We start from the raw sequence: 23,971 nt of genomic DNA, 5'->3' as shown, positions 1-23,971 counted from the left end.
TTCTTGACTCTATGGGATCATATTTAGGGCTGGTGCCCCTGGTTAGGATATATATGTATATATCTATATTTTGATTATCAGATTAGAGCCTACTCATTAGTGAGGCTTCCTTATCTAATCAAATTAGTCATATCAGTCTGTTCTTCGGATCTAGACCCGACCAGTGGCTTTTACTTGCCCTCTCATGGTCGTGGCCTATCTTTTGCTCTAGTCATGGAGATTTTGTCCATATATCTTTTGATTATAAGTTTAGGACCTACTTTCTAGTAGAGATTCCTAGCTTGAATCAATCAATCGTGTATATTCATTTTCCAGATCTAAACCTAGCTAGTGGCTTCTACCTGTCACACTCATAGCTATGGTTTATTCCTCGACCCAGTGATGATAAATATTACCTGTTTTCATCCTTCAAATGCAAACCTCATTTATCCATTCTTTTGTTGTATTACTCAGATTATTGTTCGTCCTGTCTTAGATATGGTCGATAGCCTGTCTGCTGTCTCTATGACCATAGTCTATCATTATTGATCTTCTTGATCGTACATTTTTGTCGTCCACCTTTCAGTTTTAGATCCGGTCTATGATCTACTTTTGTCATTTTATGACCGTGGTCTCTTCCCTGAGTTTCTGATCATCTTTGATCATCAATGGAACATTTGATGTCGCCAATTATATCCTTCTTGTGATTATTGGTTAAGTCCATCTTTATTCTTTGTTTATTCCAAGTTTTTCTCCATTCCCTAATTATCCCATCCTATTCTTTGTGTTTAGGTTAAATCATGGCGAATAATTTGTTGAAAGGCTGGATAAGCGAGACTATTGGGGCTCTTCCGCTAGAATCCTCGGATAGGAGTATGGCTGATCGGTTCATCTGTGCCTTCAGTCATTTGAGTGTTTCCGATATAAATTGGAAGTTTCTCCAAGCAGCCGTTAGATCCTGGGATCCTAATCTTCATGTTTTTCGATTTGGATCATTCGAGCTTTGTCCTATATTCGAAGATTGGTGTGCTTTATTAGAGCTCCCAACAGATGGACTTTGGATACAATCTTCGAACATAGATTCCTCTCATTCCATTTTTTGCAAGCTATTCAAAAATCAAACCGTTGATGCACTTTCATGCTTAACGGATACGTGTGTGCAAGTTCAAAACCTCATCACCCTTTTTTCTGAAAACGTCGATCCTACTAACTCTCGTTTTCAGAGTTGTCGACGCAATGCTTTGATTTTTAGTGTCTTTGCGCGATATGTCATTCGGAAAAACCCTCGTGTTGCTCCGTTAACCTTGTTAACTGTGGTAGACCAAATTAACAAAGGGAGGAATCCCATTCCTACCATGTTAGCAGAGACCTTTTTGGGACTAGATCTTATTGCTTCCCAAAATATCAAAGACAATTTCTGTGGGTGTGTGAAGTTGTTGTATGTCTGGCTTAGTGAAAAATTTCAAATTCTTCAGCGACAAAAACAAAATCCGTATACCCTGAAGAATTTCCATACATGGAAACCAATAGCCAACCAACCTCAGTCCATTGATGAATGGCACAATTGGTTACAACATGTAGAGGAGAGCCAGTTTCGCTGGGTAAGTCATTCATGTTTTCATGTTTTTACTAGCACTTACCCACATTCATTTGTTTACCTCATGGGTACCGAGAAATCTTCCTTTTATGCACCCATTCGAATTCTCCATCAGATTACGGGAATTCCATGTCCTCCCGGAATCATAGTCCCTCCTCTTTGTGAAGATCTTACTCCTGATCTCGTCCGATCCATTGTGGCTGCTTGGGGAAACAAAAATATAGAAAGGAGGTTAGGTTTATCTCGCAAATTCCGACGTGGAGAAATATCGGAAGAGCCCGCAAGCCGGCGAGCTCGGATTGAGGAACCTTGAAGATCCATATCATGTTTTGTTATTCCGATTTCTGCATTTCCCATTCTTGTCAGTCTGTTTATCCAGCTGTGATCAGAGATTAATTTTTTCATCCGTTGTAATCACAATTTGGATTTTATTAATGAAAGTGTGTTTTTGTTTCTTTTGTCATTGTTTGATCAAGATAGTTTATCTCGATTATCAAAATTTTAATCTAGTGATTATACTTCCATTTCAGGATTCTTGATTGAGCAGCCATTGCTCCTAAGAAAATCCTCGTTTCAAAACCAACCTGGTCCCGTCAGACATCTGATTCCAGGCTGAGCCGACAATCCTTGTCACCTTTTTCTTTTACTTCTCCTTTATCGCCTTCCTTGAATTTTCAAGAAATACTTTCACCCGTCCAACCAACCCCTGAAGCGATGGCAGAGAATGGGCAAAATAGTATGGACACCATTGAGATGATGAAAGCTATAATGTTACAATTGAGTACCATTAATGAAGAAATAGCCCGATTAAAGAATGACAGAGAATCTACTTCCAAAAATCCTGCACCTCAGCAAACCCCAATCATGCCTCGCCCACCTCCTATGATGGCTCAGCCTCCTGTGTTGCCAGTCTTTGACCATTCTGATGACGAGCAGTATGAAGAAGAGAACTGTCTCCCCCATCTGGATAAAGGCAAGGGGATAGTCGATAGGTTGGATAAGATGGCCCAGGAGATGGAGAGCATGAAAATGCAGGGTCCGAAAAAATTAAACATGGCCGAGTATATGATAATACCGGGAGTTGTGCTACCTCCTAATTTCAAGATGCCGGATCATGATAAGTATGATGGGACAGGATGTCCCAAGAGTCATCTGAAAGCCCTTATTCCTCTCTTACAGCAGCATGGGCTTACTCCAGAGCAGATTGCTCTTCTTTTCCCTAGATCTCTTACTGGAACAGCAAAGAAATGGTTTTTAAGCTTGAAAACCGAAGAGATCAGAACTCTGGAGGATATTGCCAATAGATTTGTTGAGCAATTCTCCATGGAGGAGGGAATAGATGTGACAAAAAGAGATCTGAAGGCGCTGAAACAAGGGCACAATGAAACCTTCACTTCTTTCATTCGCCGATGGAGGCGTAAAGCGGCGCAGATGACACATCGATTATCAGATGCCGATCAAATTAAGATTGTTGTCAAGAACCTATCCCCGCAATACTATCATCACATGGCTATTCAATATTTTCTGGACTTCAATCATCTGATAAAAACAGGGACTCAAATCGAAGATGCTTTGTCCAAGGGACTAAGATCAAGATCTTCGTCTGATGTGAGAGAGGGAAAAAGACCTATTGTGGCACCGAAGGAGGTGCACAATCTTAACTATACCAGGCCTTCCAGTTATGCCAGACCACCGGGTTATGATCAACCACCATCCAGAACGGTGACTGAAGTCAGGAGGCCTATTGAAAAGAAGGTTTTTCGTCAGTTCGACCCTCTCCCTTACTCTTTATCAGTGGCTTTGAAGAAGTTGCTGAGAGATAAAAAGATTACTTTGTTGGAACCTAGAGAGCTTCCTAACCCTTTGCCCAAGTATTGGAGGAAGGACCAATACTACGATTATCATCAGAATTCAGGGCATTTGACTGACAAATGCATGGCTTTAAGACACAAGATCCAAGACATGATAGAAGCAAAGGATCTTGCCGTTGAAGTACCGAACGTCACTCGAAACCCATTGCCTACACATGCAATGCCTCCCCCGAACGTGTATGCCATTTTCACTGAAGAAATCCTCTTAGATCACTCCCGTATTTGTGCGGTTATTTCTGATAGACCGTATGTTCTGAGATGGGATGATGAAGATGAAGCGATCGAAAACAAGAAACCTTATGTACTATCCCCTCTAGATGAAGGATTAACAGGATCCTCTGAGTGTTCTTGTTCTTATGTCCTCAAGAGTGAGGAGGAGGAAGAGATGAAAGAAAAGATCCCTTATGTTTTAAGATTGGAAGAAGAAGACTTGTTGCTTCTGGAAGATCAGTGTGACGAGCTCCGCCATGTCACACGAGGTGGTCGTGTCTTCAAACCTGCAGAACTCAGAGCAGAAAATCCTGCCGAAGTTGTAAGAGCTGCAGAGAATCTGAAACAGAAGCAGACTGTGGATGAAGAGGAAGAAAATTTGTTGAAACAACTGAAGAAGACACAAGCTAACGTGTCCATCTGGGGTTTACTAATGGCATCACCGAAACACAGACAGGTTGTGCTTCGAGAATTAAATGCCTCTCAAGTATCAGTTGAAATTACCCCCGATGAGTTGGTCAATCTCGTGGCAATGGCCAGGGTTTCTAGAACATTGTCATTTACTGATGAGGATCTGCCTCAAGAAGGAAGAGATCACACAAGACCTCTCCGTATCACCATACTGTGTAACAAGAAGAGAGTCCCCGAGGTATTAGTGGATAATGGGTCGGCTTTAAATGTATGTCCTTTAAGCACCGCCACTACCCTGGGATTCGGGCCAGCCGATTTTATCCCGTCGGAACAGGGGATATTGGCATATGACGGGACCAGAAGAGATGTCATCGGGACACTCGCCACAGAAGTCGAAATAGGAGGTGAAACTTTCGAGATAGAGTTTCAGGTTCTTGACATCAAAACATCTTTCTTTCTCCTGCTTGGCCGGCCGTGGCTTCATAAAGTTGGAGTCGTTCCTTCCACACTTCACCAGAAATTGAAATTTGTCCGAAACAATCGGGTGATCACAGTGCGAGGCGACCCTGAGCCGGAAATTGGTCAAATAACATCTGAATTGATCACTGAAAAATCAAGAGATGTTAGTTTAACTGGCTTTTCATTAGAAGTCTCTACTATTTCCTTTGGGGAAGCAATGAATGAAGAAATAATGTTTCTCTCGAGCACAAACACTCAAGTGGTGAAAATAATGCGGAAGTATGGTTATGTCCCGGGAACTGGTCTGGGAAGAAATCTGCAGGGCCCAACTGAGTGGCCGGAATTGAAAGCAGTCGGTGGATTATTCGGGTTAGGATACGAGCCAACTCCGAAAGAGGTTCAAGAAATGAAGCATTATATGATGAAGTGGGCTGAATGCCGTCGTCGAGGTACAGAATTTCCGACAGGACCGTACAGCATGATTATGAACGGCCGATTCAGAAGGGAAGGGGCAGACTGTCCGTTCTATGGTTTTCCTGAGACCTGGTGCGATAAGACTGGGAAGAGGCTTCCAGGGTTAGAGATCTTCTTCACAGATGAGTTGTCAGAAGATTTCTACAGTGAGCAGTTTGCCTTGGCATCGATAGCAGAAAAACCAGCTACAGATTGGGTGGAAAATATTGAGCCGCATCTCCTAGACTCCCTATATCAGGTTGAGGCCCCAATCGTCGCTATGATTGGAGGAGATGTGCCCTTCACGAGCCCAAGGGATTGCATTACTCCAGCCACTGGACCCTTAGACAATTGGACCGCACAGGTTATACCCCAAGTAGTCCTCCAGTATAGTCCAGTCCTTTCAAAAGAGTCAGTCATTTCAACAAATGTGTCAGTTTCTGAGTTCAACCCGGAGTCTGTCATTTCTAACTTTTCTTTTGATGCAGGTACCATAGAGGTCGGAGTAGTTCTCGGAGGTGAAGAGTCGGTCCCTGTCGAGTCTCGGTCAGAGGATGTTTTTGCTGATTTTTCATTTGTACATAGTCCTGTCTATGTTGATACTGATGTCAACATGTCATTTCATTTGAATTCAGAGTCTGTAACGCCCGATGTGGGTGAATCATTCGATGTAATCATCAATTCTGCAAAAGAAATAAAAGACTCATTTGTGTACGATCCTGTCTTTATTTCTAATTCTGTTTCTGATTCTGCTTCAAAGCCTGATCAAATAACTAATAATAATAATAATCAAGACTCCCCCTCAAACGAGGAAGCCGACGAAACTCCTTTTGAAATCAAATACATGATTCAACAAGAGGAGATTCGCCGAGCAAAACCACTCGAAGAAGAAATTGAGACTGTAAATATAGGTGATGAAACCTTAATTCGGGAGATCCGGATTGGCAAAACTTTATCTCCTGAGGAGCGCGAAGAATTAATCACCTTGCTAAAAGAGTTTAAGGAGGTCTTTGCTTGGTCTTACGATGACATGCCGGGATTGAGTGAGGACATTGTCCAGCACAGATTACCTCTAATCCCGGGCATCAAGCCGAAGAAGCAAAAACTCTGAAAACTCAAGACAGAATGGGAGTTAAAGGTTCATGATGAGGTGAAGAAGCTACTTGAAGTAAAATTCATTGAAGTAGTGGAATATCCCGAATGGCTTGCAAATATAGTTCCTGTGCCCAAGAAAGATGGAAAAGTCAGGATGTGCGTTGATTTCAGAGATCTGAACAAGGCCAGTCCGAAAGATGATTTTCCTCTTCCGAACATTGATATCCTAGTAGACAACACTGCTGGACATGCTCTGTTATCTTTCATGGATGGGTTTTCAGGCTACAATCAGATCAAGATGGCGCCTGAGGATATGATGAAGACGGCATTTATTACTCAATGGGGTACATATTGTTACCGAGTAATGCCGTTTGGTCTCAAAAATGCTGGAGCTACCTATCAGAGGGCTGCGACTACTCTTCTTCATTACATGATTCATAAGGAGGTCGAGGTCTATGTCGATGACATGATTGTCAAAGGCAAGACTCGGCCAGAGCATACAGTCGCTTTGAGAAAGTTCTTTGAGCGAATCCGAAAGTTTCAACTTCGCTTAAACCCAAATAAATGTGTATTTGGGGTCACGTCAGGGAAGTTGCTGGGATTCATGGTCAGTGAAAGAGGAATCGAAGTGGACCCTCAGAAAATCAAGGCTATCCAAGAAATGCAACCACCAAAGACGGAAAAGCAAATTCGTGGATTCCTTGGCAAAGTGCAATACTTGAGGAGATTCATATCTCATTTAACTATGACATGTGAACCCATCTTCAAATTATTGAAAAAGAATTCCTCCAAGAAATGGAATGAAGAATGTCAGGAAGCCTTTGAAAAGGTCAAGCAGTGTTTGTCTTTGCCTCCTGTCTTATCCCCAGTCATTCCTGGTCAACCATTGTTGATGTATTTGTCCATCACAGATACAGCAATGGGTTGTATGCTTGCTCAGCAAGATGTAGGATCTAAGAAGGAGAAGCCTATCTACTACATCAGTAAGAAAATGCTAGAGTACGAGATAAAGTACACTATCTTGGAAAAGACTTGTCTAGCATTAGTCTGGGCGACTCAAAGACTTAGACATTATCTCTTGTCGAATAAGGTATTTCTGCTGTCACGGATGGATCCGTTGAAGTACTTATTCGAGAAGCCCGCCCTTACAGGAAGAACTGCAAGGTGGTTGCTATTGTTATCTGAGTTTGACATCACATACGTCACTCAGAAATCTGTCAAAGGACGGGTTATTGCTGAGCAGCTAGCTGATGCTCCTGTTGAGGAGAATGCTTTTCTGAAGGCTGAATTTCCTGATGAAGAGATCATGGAACTTGAAGAAGAAATTCCAAGTACCAGATGGACAATGTACTTTGATGGAGCCGTTAACAATCGAGGACAAGGAATAGGAGCAGTGCTTGTATCTCCCAAGAAAGAATACATCCCAATATCCATCAAGTTACAATTCGAATGTACAAATAACATGGCAGAGTACGAAGCTTGTATCGCAGGACTTGAGGCAGCTTTAATTTTGAAAATCCAAGAGATTGATGTATTTGGAGATTCAATTCTGATAATTTGTCAAACCAATGGTAATTGGAAGACAAGAGAATCGAAATTGATCCCGTATAATTTTTATCTCGAATCTCTGGCCAAGAAGTTCAAGAGTATCACATTTACCCATCTGTCGAGAACCAAAAATCATTTTGCAGACGCCTTGGCTACCTTAGCCTCGATGTTGGATATTTCTGAGACAATGGAGGTTCAGCCTTTAGCTGTGAGGTCGCAATGGGCTCCAGCGCATGTAAATGCCATTGAGATATCAGCGCGATGTCCAGATGGAAAACCGTGGTATACTGATATCCGAAATCTCATTTCAGGCAAGGGGCATCCCCCTGAAGCTTCCAGCAAAGAGAGAAAAACTCTTCAGAGATTCGCCGCTAACTTCATCATTTGTGGTGAAGAATTGTACAGAAGATCCTTTGATGGGATTCAGCTTCTGTGTGTTGATGAAGATCAGGCTGCGGAGCTCATTGAACAAACACATGAAGGTGTTTGTGGTCCTCACATGAATGGTAAAATGCTATCAAGGAAGATCCTTAGACTCGGTTTCTATTGGCCCTCAATGGAAACAGATTGTTTCGCATTTGTGAAGAAATGTCATAAATGCCAAGTCTATGCGAATCTTATTCATGTGCCTCCGTCAGAGCTGCATTCTATGACCTCGCCATGGCCATTTTCAGTATGGGGGATTGATATCATTGGCAAAGTCTATCCTAAGTCGTCAAGTGGGCACGAGTACATCTTGGTGGCCATTGACTATTTCACGAAGTGGATAGAAGCTGCTTCATATGCTTCCATAACTTCCAATACAGTTGCGAAGTTCATCCGTGCAAACATCATTTGCAGATATGGAGTACCTCATGAGTTGATTTCTGACAATGGATCTCACTTCAAGAAAGAGGTAGTGCACCTGTGCGAAGAATTTAAAATCAAGCATCACAAGTCATCTCCTTACAGACCACAGACAAATGGTGCTGTAGAGGCGGCAAATAAGAATATCAAAGTCATAATCAGCAAAATGACTGAAACTTATAAAGATTGGTCGAATAAACTCCCGTATGCTTTGTGGGCTTACAGGACGTCGATCAGATCCTCTACAGGTGTAACTCCGTACTCTCTAGTTTACGGAATGGAAGCAGTCCTCCCTGTTGAAGTGAGAATCCCGTCTTTAAGAGTTATGATGGAAACGAATCTGCCAGAGTCTGAGTGGGCCAAAGCCAGACATGATGAATTGCAGATGATTGATGAAAAGAGGCTCAGAGCCTTATACCACATCCAAGGGTATCAGAGAAGAATCGAAAGGGCATTCAATAAGAAAGTCAAGGTTCGAGACCTGAAACCAGGAGATCTCGTCTTGAAGTCTTATCGAGCACCGGTGTTCGATCCCAGAGGAAAATTCAGACCAAACTGGTCTGGTCCTTATATTGTTGATAAGGTCCTGCCTGGAAAAGCCGTAAGACTCCTCAATGAAAATGGTGAAAAATTAACAGAACCTACAAACCTGGACCAACTAAAGAAGTACTATGCTTAAATACACCAGGAAGCCATCCTTGATCGATCAGAGTCAAAAGCTAACAACCCAAAAGTCAAAATACCGTTTGCAAACCCTTTGGGCCTATAAAAAAAAAATCCCTTTTTCTTGACAAACACAAACCAGGGGCATCTTTTATGACTTGCGTCATAAAAGATAGTAAGCTTGAACTACGTTCTGACCTGATTCCTTTTTACAGGATACGTAGGCCACCTGATTAATTCGGGTTCGGTCAAATTCTTCAAATCCTTCGAATCTTTCAAATCCTTGAAAATATGAAAGAAAGAACAAAAAAAAAATCCTTGAAACCCCAAAAATGGGCGAACTACGCGGACCTGATTCCCATTTTCTTTGGGGATACGTAGGCAGTCTGGAGGGCCAGATTCGGTTAAATACATAAAACAAACCAAAATTTTAACCTGTTTGAACCCAAGCCTACCTAAAAGTCCTTCTGGTGTATTTTAGGTCCAGGTTTGTAGAGAAACAGAAAGAAAAAAATAAAAAATAAAAATGATGGAGTCTTAGACCCGCTAGACTGAAAACCCGAAAGGGCGGTCTAGGCAAAAATTAGGGTCATTCACCTGCTAAGTTGAAAACCCGAAAGGGCGGCTTAGGCAAAAATCAAGGTGCAGAGCCTGCTGGATAGAAAATCTGCAAGGGCAGACAGTCCAGGCAAAATATAAGGCAGGCGGCCCGCCAAATCAAAAACCTGAAAAGGTGATTTGGTCATGGCAGTGACTTCAAAAGGATAAAATCTCTGAATGCCAGCAAGACTTTTATTTCTTCTGAGGCATTACTCTGAAGTCTGAGTAAGCGCCAGTAGAGATTTTTCTGACATTCTAAAAGCTAAGGAGTTAAGACTAAGCAAACCAAAGGAATAATAACCATGACGGAAAACCTGAAAAGAGGAATGAAACACCTTTAAATACGGTTTTTGAAAGATTCTAAGAAGTGGTAGACTATACCATTTTAAAATACTTATCAGGCTGAAAAGCAGATTCAGTTTCTCTTAGAATTCAAGTCATGGTCGAAGTCCTCCTTTGTTGTTAGCCACAGTTCAGTCCTTGTCAAAGTCAAGGTTAAACTCCAAGGTCTTGTGTGGGGAGTCCTGTGTGGTCAATGTCTCTCCAAGGTTGGAGTGATAGAAAAATGATGAGGTTGTAGATTCTCGAAAGTGATATAGAGCAGAGCAGAGTTCAGAAGAATAGTACTCCGACCATTCGAAGTATTGGCAGCGGACAGAAAGAGAAGAAGATTATCAGATTCAGTCTGTTGTATTTGAAAAGATTTGTAACTTCAAAAATTCAGGAAATGAAAACCTTTTCTACAATGTTCCCTATGTTTGTTCTCCTATGAATTTGTCATGGAAGTAAATTCGTACTAGGGGCATCTTTTATAACCTGTTCAGGTTATAAAAGATATCAAGTGAACTCTGATAATTGAGATAATTAATTTCATTAAATGAAGGTAAGAAGAACTTCAGTAGAGTTTTTGGTCAAATTCCTCTGAGAGTCTTTCTTATCATCTTATTGAAAATCTATCTCATAATGCCCAGTGGAGTTTCTATCCATAAAATATAAATAAACCAAGCATTCAAATTAAATTGTCTGCATCTGTGCATAAACCATCAAGCCTCCGAGCATAAAAACTCTGCCTCCGAGCATAAAACCCTGCCTCCGAGCATAAATCCTTGCCTCCGAGCATAAAACCCTGCCTCCGAGCATAATTCCTTGCCTCTGAGCATAAATCCGTGCCTCCGAGCGTAAAACCCTGCCTCCGAGCATAAGATCCTTGCCTCCGAGCATAAATCATTGCCTCCGAGCATAAATTCCTTGTTTCCAAGCTTAAATCTTACCTCCGAGCATAAATTCCTTGCCTCCGAGCATAAATCCTCGCCTCTGAGCATAAAACCATGTTTTTGAACACAGAAACAAGCCTCTGTGCAAAGACTCAGGCCTCCGAGCTAAAATTCCCTAGCATCTAAGCTAAACCTTTCAACCTCCGTGCATAAACCATTTGCCTCTGAGCATAAAACCATCCGCCTCTGAGCAGAAAACCAACATTCCTAACAAATCAACCCTCTTATAATCCAAACTTCACCAAGTCATTTTCTCCATCCTGTTCTCTAAATCAATTTTGGGGCTAGTCAAAATGTGACGTCTGTTCAGCTTTGGCATTCGCGCGACAAGCACGCTCTGCCAAAGAGGGGCATCTGTAGACACCCCATTTTGACTAAGCCCTAAACCTTCCCGGCTCGTGCCAAATCCATCAGAATCTCAGCATTAGGGACCCAAACTTCACCCTAGGCTGGATGAGGGTCTTTTCTAACCCCCTGCAAATTTTCATCGAGATTGGAGCTCGTTTGCCCGGTAAATGGACCGAAATAGTGTATGTAGTGCAAATGAGGGGGTGGCCCACTAGGTTTTTCATTTTTCCCCAAAATCCGTGTATTTGGAGGAAAATTCCAGTCATCCAAAGACCCTAAGCACCCATGACCATATTTTTGAGAACCTTATGATCCCAGAAATACCCCTGCAAAATTCCAGAAAAATCCGCCAAGAAATTGCACAAAAGACAAGGCAAGTTAGTGCAGTTATCAACAGTAGGGCTGAATTATCCTGTTGAGATCGCACATTTGTGCGCCCATCAAATGGAGTGCCGATATCAACATCCCCATTTACCTATATATACCCATTTAAGCCTCATTTTAGAAAAAAAAAAAAAAAGAAAAATCCGAGAGAGAGGGCGAGATCTGTGCGAAACCCCAACTCCCTTCTTCTTCTCCGATCTTCTCTTCTTCGGTCAATCCACCTCCTCCGGTGAGCTTCAGCTCCGGCCGATCGTCTTTTCCCTCGAGATTATTAGATCATGTGATCTTTTGAAAACTCGCTAAAAAGCCGAGAGAAAGAAATCCCCAAAGTCTAAATCCTAAATCGTTTTTTTTCCGATTGAACTCCGGCTACACTCCGGCCATTTTCTTTCCCTCATCATTTGATAGAATATCATCTGTACAAAGCTTTACTGCTTCTGGATCTGTTTATCTCAGCCTCATACTTTTTCCTGCAAATTAGAAATTCGAGATCTACTCTTGAAAGCCTTTCTTCTCAGGCAAGCCTCCGATCGGATTTCCGGTTTTACTCCGGTCAATGACCTTTGCTCTCGTTGATGCTACTATTTTAAGGAGAGGAATTCAACAAATTAGAAAGAAGCAGGAGGAATTTGTCTAAATCTTAACTCCGATCGTCTTTCTTTTTCTCCGGCGAAGTTCTCAGAGTTCCGGCTGGTCTCTTATTACCGGTATTCTCCTCGAAATCACTTGTGCTTTCATCAATGGTTTAGATCTTTACTCATTTTCTCTTTCATTTGAACTCAAACCCTAACTTAGGGCTTTTATTCTCTTGCTGATTTCTAGTATATTTTTTTTTTCTGATTGATTTGCTCCCTCTAGCAAATGAAGACTATGGCCAGCAAATTCTTCCTATTTTCTTCTTTGATTTTCCATAAGCAATTGATTTCTTTATGTTGTTATCTTGTTTTGCTTAAAGTCTCAGATCTACCTCCCTGTTTAATAGAGTTTTAGATCTTATCATCAATAATGCAGATCTGATTTTATTTAATTTTTATTCTCATGAAAGTATCATTTTCCTACATAAAAGATGAATTTTAAAGTAGGAGTTTAAAAATCAGAGAGATCTACTAGCAGTTTGAGATTCCAAAGATTTTTTTTTTTGTCTTCGTTAACAGGTATTTGATTGATTTTTTTTTTATTGTTATAATCTAAAGCATTTATTTCATAATCCACGGCAGCTTTTCTTAGATAAATACTTTTTTTTAGAATCGTAATTTTGGTGATAAGTGATAGTAATTTTGCCTGAGCTGCGAGATCTCTTCTTTGAATAACATAATTAATGGTGTGTAACTCTGTGATTTTTCTAAAAAAAAATTTGGCATCAATATATGAAATTGACACTACATTTTTGCACTATCTTGGCACTAGATCCGCTCACATTCTTGCAATGTTTCATCACTGGTTCAATTCATTTTCCACACTGTTTTGGCACAGGATTCTGTCCACGAATCAGCCACAGTTCTAGCACAAATTCTGTCCATAAATTAGCCCCTGTTTTGCCCACAGTTCAGTCTATAAGTCAGCCCATTCACTTACAGGTTTAGCCCTCGTCCCATTTTTTTTTTTTTTTTTACACAGTTTCAGCCCTCATTTTTGAACCCAGGATTCAGCCACTGTTAACCTCATAACAGCCCCTGTTAACCTCAAAACAGCCCCTGTTTTATACTGATTCAATGCATTATTTTTATCCCTCCTTTTAATTTGTAAATGAGTTTACTGGCATTGGGAGGGTTGTTGAAAATTCTTTAAAAACTGCAAACTACCTGGTCAACATTACATAAAAAAAAAATTTTGAATGAGGTCAAGGAGCATAGTGATTTTCGAAGCATGGGGGGAAATGATTTTAAGAGAGGCTTCCATACTCATTACTGCAATTGCAAATTATATCAGTAAAATTGTGTCTCAGCAATTACATAACCTCTAGTTTTTTTTACAGGCCTGTAAGACCTTTTTAAGAATGGAAATGTTGTTTTGATAGCTACCTCTTTATCCATGGGTAAACAAGAAACAGTGCATAGTGGTTGAGTTGTGTTATTATACTTTTGTCCGTACTAGACCTCTTTCATGATTACTTTGAGGAAGAATTTTATTGAATTTGTTTGAGTTAAAGGAACAAAGGTGAGGAAGAGATTCTAAACAGTTGTCATGATGCTACAAATCTAGTGGAGTCTATTTTTGCATCAACTGGAATGTAGGAGGCTCTATTGCCAAATTTTGATCAAATTATTTCAGATTGCCACATTATATTAAGCTTATTTGTCTTTTGCCTCAATAACTTTAACAGAAGTTAACACTTGTACCATTAAATTTGTTTTTTATTGAACAAACTTGGCCTGTTTTGGAGAACTGGTTTATGATAACCCTGCTAGGGAGTTATGAATGCCATTAGATAAATATTAGGGTGATAAAAATGAATAAGGTGTAATTGAAAAAAGCTTGGCTGTTATTATCATTTTCCTGAAAAATAAGAATATAATGTTCCTAGAATGTGATGAGAGCACTTTGTTCTTATAAGTGCATTAAGTTCATTCATTCCCTGTTGGAATATTTATAGTTTGTCTTGATTTGAAATCTCATTTATTTGACTTTACGTTAATATGAGTCATAATGTTTCAATTACTAGTACTTTGAGATTTGTCATTTTTTTGTGATGCTATTTTAGTGTGATAAAAAATCCCATACAATAACGTGGTAGTTTAGAACTGAGATTTTTTGGTTTCTATCTATAATTTATTACATAGCTTTCTTTGTAAGGATTATGAGCTATTGGTGATATAGAATGATGCTTTGTTATAGCTTCAGTAAAGATTTCATATGTGCATATTAGCTTAAGTTTCCTTTGGCAAATAAAGACTGTATAATGTAGTGTAGATTTAGGGAATAATTTTGTCTATTTCATATAGGCCATGCTCATATTTATTTTAAGGATGATATTCCTCCTTATCCACAAGTTTATTTTAAAGATAATGAATGCTTTATTTACTTGTGATTGCATTTTGTTTTCCTGTTAAGTTGAAACATTTTCATGGAAATTTTGTGTGATTCATCATTGATCCTCTTGCTTGATTCACTATTTCTGAAAGAGTGGATTGTTCAGATGAGATTATCTAAAACCTTATTATACTCATTCCTGTTTTATTTAAATAAATTGTTTAAATAAGAAGAAGGAGATCAGATGACTACTCTATTCGATATTATCGACATGAGTACTGTCTGATCTCAAGGCGGGATTAGAAATATTATCATGTGTATATGATATCAGATGATTACTTTGGCATCATCTGATTTCATTGGAGTCCCCGTATTGGGGTTTGTGGTTGGTTTAGAAGTGTTTGATATTGTTTGTTTTTTTACTTTATTAGGCTATCCAGCGGCTGGTCTGGACTAATTAATGATGTTTATCATTTTATGATTGCTTTAGATTGTGTATTGTTTTTTTATTGAAAATTCTTCTTTGCTTAGCACTTGATTTATTTTTATAAAAATAGAGTGAAATTTGCAATTATCTGGCAGCTTTTTCTTCTCTCTTTGATAGACTAACACAGTCTTATAGATTGCTGTTAATTCTCTTTAGATATTAGAATCCCCTTTTCTTGTAGGGCGATGAAGGCGCTAGCCCAAGCCCATCCTTAGGGGACTTGCTCAGTCCAAGTTGCATACCTCTCCTTTGTATATAGGAGACTTGCCTAGTCTCATTCTCTTACTAACCCTCCTCTTTGTGCGTCGTTTGGTTTTGGGAGAACACCCTACTCGGTTTGGCTTCATACCCCTATCCTATATGGGTATCTGGTTGCACATTTGTTGCACCCTAGGGCTAGGTAGCTGTCCGGCCCGGCTGGGTGTTTTACCTTTGCCAAATATGCACAAAGTCTTTTTTTTTTCTCCTTGTTAATATTTTTCTCTATCCTACCTCTGTGTCTAAGAGACTTACCTAGTCTCATTTTCTTGCTAAACCTCCTCTTTGTGTATCATTTGGTTTTGGGAGAACATCCTACTCGGCTTGGCATCATACCCCTTACCCTTATGGGTATTGGGTTGCACATTTGTTGCACCCTAGGGCTAGGTAGCTGTCCGGCCCGGCTGGATGTTTTACCTTTGCTAAATATGCACAAGGTCTTCCCTTATTACTTGTGAGTTTTATCTCAGCTTGATAGTCTCACTAGCACCCTTCTTTATCTCTTTTTCTTTTAGGAGACAGGCTTTGTCTCATTAGCACCTCCTTCTTAAGAATCCTATTTTCAGAGTCAGTCCTTAGCCTAGGAGTCTGTCCTTAGCTAGAGAGTCTGTTTTTCTTTCAGGAGTCAGTCCTATCATCATAGGGGTTAGGATTTTATCCAACCTCTCATCAAATCTTGTGTTTTTTCTATCCGCTCTTGTAAGGTATAGGATGCTGTCCAACCCTTGCAGAGTTGTTATTCTGTTCATTTTCCCTCCGCAAAGCATAGGATGCTGTCCAACCTTTGCGGGATATCAGGAGTCTGTCTTCCCCTTATGATGATAGGATTTGTCTCCCTTGAGTCAAAAACACTTAAAAACAACAAAAACATCTGAAAAACCAAAAATCTCAAAAATCTTGAGTCATTAGGAGTAGTTAGGAAATCTGTTTCGAACTACGTTGGCTTGATCCTCTTCCACGAGGTACGTAGTGCAGCTTGAGATTCTTATCTCAGGTCCAGCCAAACCTTTGTAAATAAATCATTTACCCATTTTAAGAAAAAATACCAAAAATCTTCAAAACCTTGTTTTCAACGAGATCTTCCTCTAGAGTTAGGAGTTTGTCATAGTTAAAGAGTTTTAGAGTTTTGAGTTTGTCTTTGATGTGTTGTGTGGTTTGTTTGTGTTTGTGTTAGAGTTAGGAGTTTGTCCTAGAGTTATAGGAGCGCCTTCGTCCAGTCAATTGGCGATTCATATCGCCGATTGATGATTAAGTCTTGGATACGCTAGTGATCCCATTGTTTCCCTTAGGGCGTACAGCCTAGCTACACATAGATTATAGGAACCACCTGCATTAGCTTAGGGCTAACCTGCATTTAGTTAAGGCATATAGGGTGTCCTAAAATCTACAATCCATTGGAATTTAAATAATCACATAAGAAGCTTTAAGAACTAGTCCGGTCTTTTAGATCGAGTCTAGGATAGAGATCTAGATGTCTTAGGCATCATAGCTTAGAATAGGTGCGAAGAACTACGTTGCCTTGATTCTCGTGGAGGCGGGGATACGTAGGCTTCTTTGGATGAACATCAGATCATCTAAAGACTCGGGCCTAAGTATAGATTAGAGTCTTAGGGTTGTATAGTATCGAGTCATTTTTCTATGTTTTGCAGTGTTTTCTTACTTTATTGCGCAGACCTTATACTTTTTTGGTGTGTCGTGCATGTGTTTGTTCATCAGAACTTAGACACCCATTAGGCAATGTCACTTATAACCTAGCTATGCTTAGGTGACACATGTTTCTTTTATTTTATCTTATGTGCCTTTGATTTCATCTCCGAGACATGCATGATTAGATAGACGTCTTCTCGGAGATATTCATTCCCATTCCATATGATTTTCGCCCAAAGCTCTTCAAAATTATTAAGTAAATGGCATAAGAGACCAGGTGTTTGCACTTGGGCGGATGAGGTGCTCTTTAGACCTTCCGAATTCGTAACCAGGCACGAACCTTATTTTATATCTCTGGTTATCCGTTGCAACAGAGCATAGTATGGGATCCAGGGCCCATTTGCCTTTTTCCTTGGATGGCGACTCTTCTTTGTTTAAGATACGCCTCGAATCTGGGCTAGTCCCCGAATCGAGAGGTATCTCACCTTTGTATCGCCACTCATGCTGTGAGGGGCACTTCTTTCGAGAGTTCCTTGGTAGAGCTCTCCATTCACGTGGATGATCCTGAGACTGACTAGCGTGGGGGCACACGTCCTCCACCACCGCCTCTCTCTCGGATCGGGGTCCACACATGTCTTCCGTTTTGGCAACCAAAAAATGTGTCCCACCTTTGAAGAATGGTGTGCCTTATTGGAATATCCTGTGGATGGCCCTCTGGTGAAGCCATCCTGTGTACCAGATTATCGTCCTTTGTTCCTTCCCTTGATGAATAATCCAGATGAATCCATGAATTCTTTCATGAAAGGCCAAGAAGTGTCCATGCAACAACTGATTGACATTTACCCTTCTGTTGGACACATTGGTGCTGTTGATATTCAAAAAACCCGACGTCGTGCTTTGAGATTCTGTTCATTTGCTAGGTTCCTCACTGTCCAGCCTTCTCGCTTTGCGTCAGCTGTTCTTTTGGACCTCGTTGATCAAATGGATCATGGTGCCAATCCAGTTCCTACTATACTTACAGAAACCTTCAATGGTTTGGATGATATGGCTCGTCTTCGCGCCAGCTCAGGTCCAGGCTCTTATGTTCGCTCTTTCGTTGGGTCCTTTTCAGGATGTCATGCTTTACTGCAGGTGTGGTTATGCCACAAGCTAAAAATCATAGCTCCTGTGCATTTCGATCATACGTTATACACCTTCAGTGAATGGCGTCATGATGTTTTCTTCGATCACAAAAGCGATTGGGTTGAATGGTTAAATTCTCGCCAGCAAGATCAGATTTATTGGCAAATTCCTTGAATCCAAGAAGCTGTCTTCCATACCGGAGAAGCTAACTACGTTCGCCTTCTTGGCCTCAAAAATACTTCCTTCTATGTTCCTGCCAGGATTCAGCGTCAGTATGGAAGAGAGCAATCCATTGTGCCTCCCCTTCATCATTTTTATCCGCCTGAGGATCTCAAGCCCAAGATTGTCAAAGCCGTTTCATCTGCTTGGGATATCAGAATCATCAAGCCTTTAAAAGAGTCAGCTGAGGAAGATTGTCGTCCGACGAAGAAGTCTAAAAAGAATGCTTAGTTCCATGTTTAATCTTATCCGTTTATCTTTGAAAGAATGAACCCTGTACTCAAGCTTTAATGATTGATCAATAAAGTTCATCTTTCTCTCTCATTATCTTGGTCTATGCGTGCATCATTGTCTACTTCTTTCTGATTTTAAAATATGTCTTTCAAATATTTCAGGGCAGTAAACACCATAGCTAACCCCACTACTCCTTGGGTTCGGATCTCTTCACGATTGGAGAGGAATTCTGTCTCTCCACCACCCTCTCTGAGAACCCCGGCATCTCCTTCTTTCTCATCCTCACCAATGGCAGACAACCAAGATGGCCTTCCACCCGCTGCTATTACCGATACTCTTACCTTGATTCTCCGGCAGCTTCAAGAACTCAAAGAAGAGAACCGAGTTATCAAGGCTCAGCTTTCTGAGAAGTTGGGACCGTCGTTGTCCAAGGATAAAGGGCTTATGCACCAAGCAGCTACTTCAGCAGCACCTGCCCAGCCAGTGTTCATCACTATCCCTGATAAAGCCGAAGAAGACTTAGAAAAAGAGCAGTACATCGAGGATCGCAATAGGCCTTCTCAGTCCGTGGTTGATAAGACAGTTATGGAGAAATTAGAAAGTCTTTCCAGGAAAGTTCAAGACATCCAGTTTCAAGGCCAGGGTGGTTTCAATCCAAGTGATCTTACGCTGTTTCCCGAAATCCGTCTCCCTGCCAATTTTCAAATGCTAAATTTCGACAAATATGATGGTGTGGGTTCTCCAATCACCCATTTACAGATGTTTACCATCATGTGTCAGCCTCAAGGCTTATCTCCTGAGCAAATGGCTCAATTGTTCCCGGTTTCCCTAACCAAGGTCGCTAGAAGATGGTTCATGGTCCTAGACAAGACTCGTTATAGGACATGGAAAGACATCGGTGAGCAATTCATCAGGAAGTTCAAATATGACGATGGGACAGAAATTACTAGAAAGGATTTAGAGAGAACCAAGCAAGACTCGAGGGAATCCTTTCTGATTTTGCTGAAAAGATGGAGGAGGCTAGCAGCCCAGATGATGGAGCGCCCTTCTGAGGAAGAGCAGGTTCAAATAATCATGAAAAATAATTTCCCCCCAACTCCAGTATCACATGTCATTGCAATACTATCCAGACTTCAAACACTTCATTGTGGCAGGCACCCAGATAGAGGAAGCTATGGCTCAAGGTGTATTCAACCGTAGCAACCCAAACCCCAGAGATTTCAAAAAATCTCCGCCAGCCCAAGTCAGTAGTATCTCTCGTTCCAATGCTCAGCCCTCTAAATCCCAAGAACCTCTAGTAATGGACTATGCCCAACCCGCGACCGCACCTCGGCAACAAACCCGGGTAGAATTTACCCCTCTTCCCATTCCATCTTTAGAGGTGCTTAAGCAGTATCTTGCTTCAGGTCGTATAACCCTACCTGCCATCCGGCCTCCCCCCAATCCTCTACCTACAAATTGGCGAGCCGGCCTACACTGTGAGTATCACAGAGGTCCTGGTCATCTTACTGACAACTGCATTGCCTTGAAATTTAGAATCCAGAAACTCATTGATGAGAAAGTCATTGCATTCCAGCCAAGACTCAATGTCACCCAAAACCTGCTACCTGGTCATGCTAACCCTCATGCTGCCGTTAATGCCATAACCATAGGAGATTCTGAATTTGACCCTCTCACCCTCATATGTGCCTTAGAACCCATTTCTGAACCCCAAGTCATATTCTGTGATGAATCATACCTAAGAAAGTCTGTACCTCCCTTAGTAATCACCTATGAGCCACAAGTCCCTCAAGTCATTACTTATGATGAGCTAGAATTGGATGAAGTTAGACATGTTACAAGGGGTGGAAGAATTTTCAAGCCTGCTGAATTAAGAGTCGAAAATCCAGGGGAATTGGCTCGAGGAGAGGAGCCGCAATATGTGAAAGACCCAGATGATGAGGTTATGCAACAGCTGAAGAAAACTCAGGCCGTTATATCTGTTTGGGGATTGTTGATAGCATCAAAGAAACACAGAGAGGCTGTGTTAAAAGAATTGAATACAACACAGGTATCCTCAGAAATATCTCCCGAGCAGCTGGCTGAAGTTGTTGCTCTAACCCAGGCCACCAGACTCATTAGTTTCTCAGATCAGGATCTGCCTCCTCAAGGTCGGAATCATGCTAGAGCTCTTCATGTCACTATTGTCTGTGAAGGCAAGAAAGTACCATCTGTGTTAGTGGATAACGGGTCTGCGTTGAATGTGTGTCCGTTGAGAACTGCTGTTACCTTGGGTTTTGGCCCCACTTATTTTGCCGAATCAACCCTTGGAATCCTCGCATATGACAACACCCGCAGAAATGTGGTCGGGGTCCTTACCACCAAAATTGTTGTAGGTGGTCAAGAATTTGAGGTTGAGTTTCAGGTTGTTGATATCAAGGCCTCGTTTAATATGCTTCTGAGACGTCCCTGGTTGCATAAGGAAGGCGCTGTTGCTTCAACCCTTCACCAAAAATTGAAGTTCATCATAGATGGGAAGTTGTTCACTGTCAGAGGTGATGAAGAGCCAGAAATAGGACAGATAATGGGAGAAACTCTGATCCTTCCAGTTGCAAAAGCAGAAGACTACAACTTGAATGGTTTCGCGTTCGACGTTGCTGCTATTTCCTATGAAGAGGCCTCACGAGAGGAGTTGTGTTTACCTTTTGCCATCAGTCCTGTGGTTGCCAAGATGATGAGAAAAATGAATTACTTTCCTGGTATGAATTTGGGCCGTGATCCAAGCAAGGCATCTCACTGGCGCCCAATCAAAGCAAACCATGGAATTTTCGGTCTTGGATATGTACCTATTGAGGAGGAGGAAGAAGCCATGGAAGAATTGTTGAAATTGAATGAAGAAATCCGCCGCACCGGAAGGGTGCTCCCAATGGCTCCCTATTCCTTATCGATGAATGGTCACTTTATCAAAGAAGGCGAGACTTCTCCGTACTATGGGTTTTCTGAACCATGGTATGATTCAGTGACAGGGATCACGATACCAGGTTTTGAAATATTTAGTGGCCTTGCTCTCCCAGAAACAGAACCGCCGGTATATTATGTTGAGAAGACTGTTGAGGACTGGTTAGTCTACCTTGAGTCAGATGTGTTGGGGTCCTTGTTTGAAAAAGATGTGCCTGATGTTGCTTGGCAAGAGTTGCCAGTTTTAGACCATTCTGAAGAGCAAGAAGAGACAGACTGTGAAGATGTGCTAGTAGCAGTTATTCAGAGCAATGATACCTTTACTGAACCTCAGAGTCAGATTGCACCTGCAACAGAAAATCTTTCAAATTGGAGTTTTAGTGTTTTTCCTACTTATTTTATTAAGTCAAGTCCCGTCAAGTCGATTGAATCTGAGTCAGTGCCTAGTCCAGGCGAGTCATTTTCTGATTTTATTTACTATGTGAATCCTGAGCCTGTTCAGGATGAGTCCAATGATAATGATGTAATTCCTTTCAATTCAATGAAATTTGATTCTCAGTATGTCTCTGTGTTTGCTTCTGACTTTAATAATGATAACACTCCCTCCTCAGATGAGGAAGAAGGGATCGACGAAACTCCCCTTGAATTGTAGCATATGCTCAAACAAGAGGAGGAGCGCCGAGCCCAGCCTCTTAAAGATGAAATCGAAATTATAAACATCGGAACAGAAGATTTAATACAGGAAATACGAATTGGAAATACTCTATCCTCTGAAGAGCGCGATGAATTAATAAACCTACTTAAGGAATATAAAGAAGTTTTTGCCTGGTCCTACAAAGATATGCCCGGGTTGAGCGAAGACATTGTTCAGCACAAGCTACCTTTGTTACCGGGAATTAAACCTAAAAAGCAGAAGCTAAGGAGAATGAAGCCCGAATGGGTCTTGAAAGTAGAGGAAGAGGTTATTGAGCAGTTGAATGCTGGGTTTCTGTAAGTGGTGGAATATCCAGAATGGCTCGTAAACATAGTACCTGTACCAAAGAAAGATGGAAAGGTGAGAATGTGTGTAGATTTCAGGGATTTGAACAAGGCAAGTCCAAAGGATGATTTTCCTCTACCTATCCTGGTAGACAATACGACCGGGCATGAATTACTATCTTTCATGGATGGTTTCTCGGGCTACAATCAAATTAAGATGGCACCCGAGGACATGGCTAAGACCTCGTTCATTACACAATGGGGGACTTATTGCTATCGGGTAATGCCATTTGGTCTTAAGAATGCCGGTGCGACATACCAAAGAGCAGCTACTGCCTTACTCCATGACATGATACATAGAGAAGTCGTAGTGTATGTCGATGATATGATTGTCAAAGCCAAAGAAATGAGAGATCATATCCCAAACCTTAAGAAGTTCTTTGAAAGAATTCTCAAATACCAGCTTCGTCTGAATCCTAGCAAGTGTGTATTCGGGGTTACATCTGGTAAGTTGTTAAGATTCATGTTGAGTCAAAGGGGTATAGAGGTGGATCCTTAGAAAATTAAGGCTATCCAAGAGATGCCGCCGCCTAAAACCGAGAAGGAAATTCGGGGATTCCTAGGAAGGATACAGTTCCTAAGGCGATTCATCGCTCACCTGACATCAACTTGTGAACCTATCTTTAAGCTCCTAAAGGAAAATACTTCCAAAGAATGGACGAAGGAATGTCAACAGGCCTTTGAGAAGATAAAACAAAGTTTGGCTGAACCACCGATAGTAGCATCGGTAATACCGGGACATCCATTGCTGCTTTACTTGTCAGTAACAGAAACCACAATGGGTTGTATGTTAGCACAGCAAGATCCAGAAACTAAGCATGAAAAGGCTGTATATTATCTTAGCAAGAAGATGTTGGAGTATGAACAGAAGTATATTGTCCTAGAAAAAACCTGCTTAGCCTTGGTTTGGGCTACTCAGCGACTCAGGCATTACCTTTTATCACATAAGGTCCTGCTTTTGTCAAGGATGGATCCTCTGAAGTATCTCTTTGAAAAACCAGCCTTGACATGTAGGACTACAGATGGTTATTGTTGTTGTCTGAGTTTGACATCACCCATGTAACCCAAAAATCAGTAAAGGGCCGAGCCATTCCTGAACAATTGGTAGAAGCACCCTGAGAAGAAAATCAGCCTTTCAACCCGATGTTCCCAGATGAAGAGATCATGATGATAGAAGATGAATACCCAGAAACTGGTTGGACCCTCTATTTTGATGGAGCAGCAAACCAAACAGGACAAGGAGTAGAGGCATTGCTTGTGTCACCTCGAAATGAGCATGTTCCCCTTGCCGTTAAGTTGCAATTTAATTGCACCAACAATA

This window comes from Tasmannia lanceolata, unplaced genomic scaffold, assembly GCF_043159265.1.
Source record: "Tasmannia lanceolata isolate RefF3 unplaced genomic scaffold, GAP_Taslan_0.1 ptg000008l, whole genome shotgun sequence".
Lineage (NCBI taxonomy): Eukaryota > Viridiplantae > Streptophyta > Magnoliopsida > Canellales > Winteraceae > Tasmannia > Tasmannia lanceolata.
The sequence above is the reverse complement of the archived record's forward strand: the minus strand, read 5'-3'. Positions refer to the sequence as shown.